This window comes from Cicer arietinum, chromosome 7 (genome assembly GCF_000331145.2).
Source record: "Cicer arietinum cultivar CDC Frontier isolate Library 1 chromosome 7, Cicar.CDCFrontier_v2.0, whole genome shotgun sequence".
Lineage (NCBI taxonomy): Eukaryota > Viridiplantae > Streptophyta > Magnoliopsida > Fabales > Fabaceae > Cicer > Cicer arietinum.
The window spans coordinates 48,159,271-48,167,595 of NC_021166.2; positions in this window are offsets into that span (position 1 = coordinate 48,159,271).

Below are 8,325 nucleotides of genomic sequence, written 5' to 3' on the forward strand. Positions count from 1 at the left end.
TAACTATCTATAATAACTACAACCTACTTAATAGCTACTATATTGTAGTCATTGCTACATGTGAAGTTGCCTAGATGACTAATTATTAACCTTGTTTAATTAAAATCTTATAAACTCAAGACCATATAATATTAGAAGTAATCACTTGACTTTATATTCATGTAATGTATATCATGGGCCATAACTATTATCTAAAAAAATACTCATTCATGATACTATCCTATTCATGTATCAGATAGGCTACACATGTTTATTAAACTATTTGTTTCCCAAATCTCTCAAGGCATGAACTGCCATAATAATTGTCACTTTGCATGGTTAGTTCAGACTTTGTTCTATACAAAGTAGCATAGCACAAATAGGGATATATTACCAAGATACATAGTTCTATAACAAGTAACCTACAAACCTACAAGACATAGCTTATGATGGTTCATTCACAATGCAATATTGTGATGCATAAGTCAAAATGTTGGATTTTAAAGTAGAATGTATTGTTGTAAGCCATTGTTTGGTTGATTCAATTCATGATCAACTTTATTCAAGAGTGGATTCATAGAATAGTAATGGTTTCTTGAACTCTAGTAGCAATATATCAATGATATCAAAAGAACCTACAATTACATTTATTGATGACATTCGATCTAAAAAGGTAAAGTGGATTTTGAAGGTGTGAGTCATTTGTTTTTGGCTCTAAACAACATACAAAAATCATTGAGAGAGTTCTAGCTTGGAGATGATCTTGCTTGATGAAAAGGTACAACATTGATTATAATATTTTGAATGCACCTAAACTTAAACAAAATTAATTTCGATTATATTGATTTATTCACCATCCTAGTAAATTATTTATGTCGTTATAATTAAACAATGACACTATGAAAAAATTCAAGTCAACATCAAGAAAGGACTGATAATCCAATTTCAAAAATTGATAGTGGAAGGTTCTACGTATATGATACAAATTTTTTAGTTGGTCGAAATGATGCAAAATACCAAACAACATCACACAAATTCAAATTGAATTTCATGTGTGTAGTACCCCAATTTTGTCGGACCATTTAAAAAAATTCAAAAAATAATAAGTCATAATAATGTGTTTAATTTTATATATTTACAATCATATTTTATTGTACTAAAATTTTTTCAAAAAAAATCAAAATTAAACTCATAAATCTTTTCTAATAATTGAGCTCACATTCTCATTGATGTTTTAACAAAGTATCTAATTTACATCATAAAAATAAAAAAAAATAAAAAAAATAAAAAATAACAATAACTAACAAACAAATAAAAATAATATTTTTGGTAGAAATAGTACAAGCCTCCCTCCTCCATATTTTAAGCTTCCACATATTCCCTCCTTTTGAATCTTCACCTACTTTACATTCCATTAAAAAGTAGAAGTCTCATCTTCACCAACTTTGCACTCTACCAAAAAATAGAAGTCTCATCTTCACTTGTCACTCCATAATTTATGCAAAAATAATAGAAAAACCGAAACTCGACTTATTTCATGAACGCAACGATTCATCTTTGTAGTCTATAAATTGAGAACAAAAAATTAAATCAAGGGAGAGTTTGTTTTTCCTAAAAAATTAGAATATAAGAAAGATAGTTATTATTTGTTTCTAATATTAACAAATAAAACCATGCACCATCTTCTTCATCAAATCAATTGATAACCATAAAAAAATCCAAACCATTTTTAATAACACAACCAACAAAAATCAAATGTAAAACACCTAAATAAAATGTAGAGAGTTGGAGAGAGCATAAACCATACATCACCACCTCCATCATTCTTTGAAAATCCCTTAGGAAACCATGATCAAATCGCCATTCGCAAACCACCCTCACGAGCATTACCGTTAGAGCGTCCACACAACTACTTCCGTCAACTTTGACCTCCGGCAAACCACCACCACGAGTGCTACCACTAGAGCGTCCAATCAGCCACCATCGTCAACTTCGACCCTCGACGAACCACCAACACGGACAACTCTCCTTTCGTAGCCGTTTTTTGTGTGTTTGTTCTCTCTCACACTCTCTCTCTTAACAATTAAACTAATTTCTCTCTATGTGTGTTGGTTTACTTTTAAAAAAAAAATATTCACAATAAATAAATATTAGATTAATAAGATATTACATCTTTTTAATCTTTGAGTTGTTAAAACACAAGTTGTGCCATTTGGTGGCTTTAAAACTCAAATTTAAAACCAAAAATAAAAAAAAAAAATATATTTTTAAACGAGTTAACTGGATATGACATCTTTTTACTCTGAGTTTTGGAAACACGAGTTGTACAACTTGATAGTCTTAAAACTCATTTTTTTTTTATCAACAACAAAACACAATTTCTTTAAAAGTAATTAACACATCCGCATTTTTTACCCAAGAACTACGTAGCTTTGATTTCTCTATCGCACCGAGAGATACGTAAGAGCAAGATTGCACTCTTGTCAAACATAGTAATAAAATTTTCTTTTTTTCCTCCATGTTTTAAATATAATTTTCCGATTAGATTCTTTCCATGAAAAATTATATTTGTATTTTAAAAAAAAGAAATAAATTTATATAAGTTAACATTAATTTTGTACAATTAATTATACATAACCGTATTTTAACGGATGTCATAGGGTGCTAATACATTCCCTACGCATAATCGACTCCCGAACTCAAAATCTGGTTTCAAAGACCATTTTTACATTTTTTTTCTATTTTTAAGGGTTTTTCAATATTTTCCCTATTTTAAAATAAATTTTGGTGGTGTAGTACCCTATTTTTGTCCAATTTATTAAAAATAAATCAAAAAAGAAATATATATTTAAAAAAAGGAAATAAAAATAATGACAATAATTAATTTCATTATGTCTCATAAATTTACAATTTCAAAAAACTCAAAATTTAGTTTCACATACCATTTATATATATATATATATATATATATATATTCTATTTTTAAGAGTTTTCTAATATTTTCCCTATTTTAAAATAAATTTTGGTAGCAACTCCATTGAATTCGAGAAACAATCGAGACCGCGACAATGGGTGTGACTAAGTGCACTAAGATAGATGCTAACGGCATTCCAACAAATCACTTTGATTTTGTTGTTTTCTCTAATATATTTGTTGCCCCTAAAGATGATAAGAAGATTGATAATTTTTCTTATAGTCTTATTTAATCATTTCTCAAATATATTTAGCATGTTTATATAAGTTTAGTGTTTTTTAATAGTTTTTTTGGTTTGTAATATGAAATATATTTCATTGGACATGTTGAATGAGACAACATTAGCAAAAAAAGAAAAGACAGATGAAAATTAAATAACATAAACTATTTGATTCTGTGATAGAGGCATTCTTATTATGCAGCTAGCTAAATTAAACAAATTGAATGGTAAATTAGACGACACTTCCAATTATGTATGACTAGAAAAATAAAATGATTGACATCCATTTCTTTATGACTGCAATGACTATTAGTAAAAGTCAGTAACAATCTTTGAAACATGTAGAGATTTATCTTCCGCAATATATTTTCACACATAGACAACTATACGTCGCAATTTCAAGAATGACATCAATGAAGAGTTTGGAAATATTGACAGGTAATAATAAAGATCTAGATTCAAACATTACATCAAATATAACTTATAAAAAAAGTATTTCGAAATGTAAAATAGATTATTCTATAATATTTGTGTTCATTTTATATGTTTGTGGTTCTTTTTTTGGTATTATGTTTGAAAACAAAGATTTCTACATTAGTGCTTATTTTCGCATATAATTTTTTAAAACTACTCGTGCATCGAATGAGTGCACGTCTAGTTTTTTGTTATTTTAGTTTCTTGAATTTTTTGTGTAAAAAAATTATATTGAATTCATCACTTATTAAAAACTGAGAAAAAAAAGGCTATGCACCACGTGTGTAAAATAATTTTACATTGATGTTTCATAATAATAGAGTATTTAGTAATTATTCTGAAAATGTGGTTATTAAATAAACATACATGGCAAGATGAGGTTACTGGTGGATGATAATGTAACATTATTTTACACCGTTATATAGTCATTAAACTCTTAAAAAAATTACATTTTTATGGCAGATATAATTCTAAAGTATTTGCAAAAGAATTATTAAAAATTTGAGGTAAACTCAGATATTGGTGCTAATTAATATAATTTTTTGATTGAATATTCTTTATTATTATGTAAGATATCAATGTGTAAGGGAATCAAATTTAGTAAAATGAAATTAAGAATAAAATGCACTAACTAGAATTGTCCTCCGTAAGTGGAGTAGCATATGAATTTACTGAATTTCTTCTTGTCTTTATTAATTGTTCCCAATAGTACATGTATAGTGTTGGAGTTTAGTTGACAGCTATAAAAATACTCTCGTAGTAGAATGTAAATCTAACATAATGTACCTATGGGAATTCATAGGATATTCTAGAAAGATCTTATTTTTAAGTAGGCAAGGACGTCACCTCTATCTAATCCATGATACAATCGTTCATCCATTTGGGCCTAACTCTGTTTATCTTACTTCTCACGCGCGAGCCTTGATCTAGTCCAACATCATAATGCCCCAACTCCTCTTCCTCCATCATATTTTGACTCGTGACATCCCTTTCCTCATGGAAAAAAACCTTGTCCTCAAGGTTCAAGTGATGATAGATTTTCTAAATTTTAGAAAAAAGATTCCCATGTAGCATCTTCTGGTATCGACCGCTCCATTGAATGAGAACTTTGTGGTTTTCCTGATTAGACACATGCTGTCAATTTACGATTGCAACTGGTTGTATAATGGGTTGATTGTCTTCAGCTTATGCAGGAAGATCCAATGAAGGTGTTGCATCTCCCAAGCATGGTTTCAGTTTTGAAACATGAAATATTGGATGAAATTTGCTTTCGGGTGGTAACTGAAGTTCAAAAGCGACATCCCCAATAGCCTTTAATATCTTGAATGGACCATAGTAGCGTTGAGATAGCTTATGAACACGTCGCCTGGTAACATCTATTTGACGATATGGTCCCAGTTTGACAAAAACTTGATAACCTTCCTTGGAAGTATGCGGAATCTTGCGTTTGTCAACACATAACTTCATTGTTTTTTGGGCCTTGATGAGCTTTTGTTTCAGTTTTTCCAGAATTGTTGATCGACTTGTGAGCTCTGAATCAACTATCTGCCTCAATATGTGATGAACCTGCTATATAAGAAGCCAAAGAAGGAGGATGTTTTCCATACACAGTCTGAAATGGTGTATATCTCGTAGCAATGTGAACTGAGGTGTTATAATGTCATTCAACCCAATGAACATACTGCCCCCAATCTTTGGGTTTGGTGTGAACAAAACATCGGAGATGTTGTTGCAAAGCCTTGTTAACAATTTCAATTTAACCATCACTTTGGGGGTGATATGCATATGACATTCGTAGCTTTCTGCCACTCAATATGAACAATTCACACCAAAACTTGCTAAGGAAAATTGGGTCTCGATCAAAAACAATGCTCTTCGGCATTGAACGACATTCGCAACTTTGTGCCACTCAATCTGAACAGTTCACACCAAAAATTGCTAAGGAAAATTGGGTCTCGATCAGAAACAATGCTATTCTGCATTCCATGAAGTTTGCAAATCATTTTAGCAAATAATTCTGCAACCTTAGTGGTAGTGAATTGTGTTGGTAGCATTCCATAATGTACAGCCTTAGATAAACGGTCAACCACAACTAGTATCACAGTGTTGTTTTGGAACTAACTAAGTTCTATGATGAAATCCAAAGAAATATCTTCCGATACACCTTGAGGAATTGGAAGGGGTTGAAGCAACCTATATGGAAGATGAGTAAGATTTTTGGTGTATTGACATATATGACAATTGTTCACAAATTTGGTAATATCTTGTTTCATCCCTTCCTAGTAGACATTCTCTTTAAGTCGATTCGAAGTTTTCTCAATTCCATTATGACCTCCTAAAGGGGCAGCATGAAATTCCTCAAGAAGGACTTGTCTAAGGGAATATATAGCCAGTATGCATAGCTTTTCTCTTGTAGAAAAGAATGCCTCATGTGAATTTATAGTGTGGATGTGCCTCTAAGTTATGTTTAATTTCATGAAAAAGTTGTTGAAATTTCAAATCAGCTTGAATTGCTCTTTTGAGATGGTGTAGGAACTCCCAATGAGGAACAATTAAAGCCAAACATTGTAAAGGTGATTCATGTACCCATGATAAAGCGTCAACGACTTTGTTTTATGCCCCATGCTTATACATAATTTCATATGAATAACCTAACAGTTTAGCCAAATAAAATTGTTGTTCGAGGGTTTGTATTACCTGAGACATTAATTTTGATGGCTACGCTGATCTGTGCAAATTAAGAATTTATGACCCAAGAGATATGTCCTCCATTTCTAAATCACTAAAGTGATGGCACATAATTCCTGAACATATGTAGATTCATCAAGCATTCGGGGACATGATTTACGACTATAATAACAAATGGTATGACCCTTCTAACATGATACAACACCCATTCCCATCCCGGAGGCATCTATTTCGAGCACAAAATCTTCATCAAAATTAGGCAAGGAAATAACAGGTGCTTCGATCATAACCTTTTTTAAGGCGTCAAAAGCCAATTGAGTTTGATCAGTCCAAATAAAAGCGCCTTTATGCAGTAAATCAGTAAGAGGGGCAGCTAAATAAGCATAATTAGAAACGAATTTATGATAAAAACCAGTAAGTCCAAGGAACCCTCTAAGTTGTTTAAGTGTTTGAAGTTGTGGCCAGTTCACCATAGCTACAAATTTTTTTTTTCCGGATCTGGTCCAACACCTTTAGGGGACACAATGTGGCCAAGGTAAGCCATAGATGATTGAGTGAAACTGCATTTGGATTGTTTCAGAAAAATTGTTGCTCAATTAGACATTTGAAAACCACTTACAAATGATGAACATGATCCTGCAGCGTACGGCTGTAAACCAAGATGTCATAAAAAATAAAAATAAAACAATGACGAATTTGCAGAGATATGGTTGAACTTATTGGTTCATCGTGGTCAGAAAGGTGGATGGAGCATAGCACAACCCAAACGACATTACAAGGAATTCATAATGACCTTGGTGAGTGCGAAAAGCCGTTTGGTGAATATCAACTGCTACCATTCGAATTTGGTGGTATCCAGAACACAAAACCAATTTTGAAAACCAATGTGTATCGTAAAGCTCGTTAAGTAACTCATTAATAGCTAAAATCGAAAAACAATCCTTTACCGTTAAAAAATTAAGTGCAAGGTTATCAACGCAAAACCTCCAAGTGTCATCCTTATTTTTAACCAATAGAAAAGGAGATGAAAAAGCATTATTGCTAGGTTGAATGATCCCCTTTTTTAAGATGTCCTAAATTTGAGATTCAATTTCTTGATTTTAAAAATGTGGATAGCGATATGGGCATAGATTCGCCAGATTGGTTCCATGAAGCAGAGGAATATGGTGATCAGTGGAATGAAGCGGTGGATGCTGCTCTGACTCAGAGAAAATAGTAGAGTATTTGGACAGTAATGTAGTAACCTCAAAAGGCATTGTATAATTCAAGCCAACTTCAGATACTAATGAAAGGGGGGTAAAAAGCAACAATTGTGTCAATAGCGTGTGTATTGACCAATCATTTAAATTGGTGTAAGGAGGATTCTTCAAGACTTGGCTTGGGCTGCCCTTTCAATTTTACTATAGTGCCACCTTGGTCAAATGACATTGTTAGCTTCTCATAATCTGTCAAGATTTGTCCAAGTGTTTTGAGCCATTAAACACCTAAGATAACTTTTGCCCCGCTCAGAGGTAAAACAAAGAGATCCATAGTGAACAAATGATTATCCAAGTAGAGTCCAATTTGGTGACACATAGAATAACAATTCCTCACCATTTCCCACCAATACTTGAAATCCTTGGGCTAGAGTCAGAGGGAGACCCAATTGTTTCGCCACTCTATCCTGAATAAAATTGTGGATACTACCACTATCAACCAAAATTGTCAAAGGGTTTTTGTGAATGTGGTTGGTCACTCGCAAAGTTTGAGGTATAGTATGGCCCATTAACGCATGCATACTAATTTGTGGGTTAGGTTCAGTGTTTGGGTCTATTTCAGGTGAAAGAGTAAGCTCAACTTGAGGAAGAAGCTGGATTAAGGCCTTGATTTTTGATTAGGATAATCGGATTTGCAAATGAGGAGGAAAAATTGTTTCTTACAACAGTGACTCGACTGGAAACGATCGACGCAATTATAACAGAACCTTTTTTCACGACGGGATTGCAGTTCA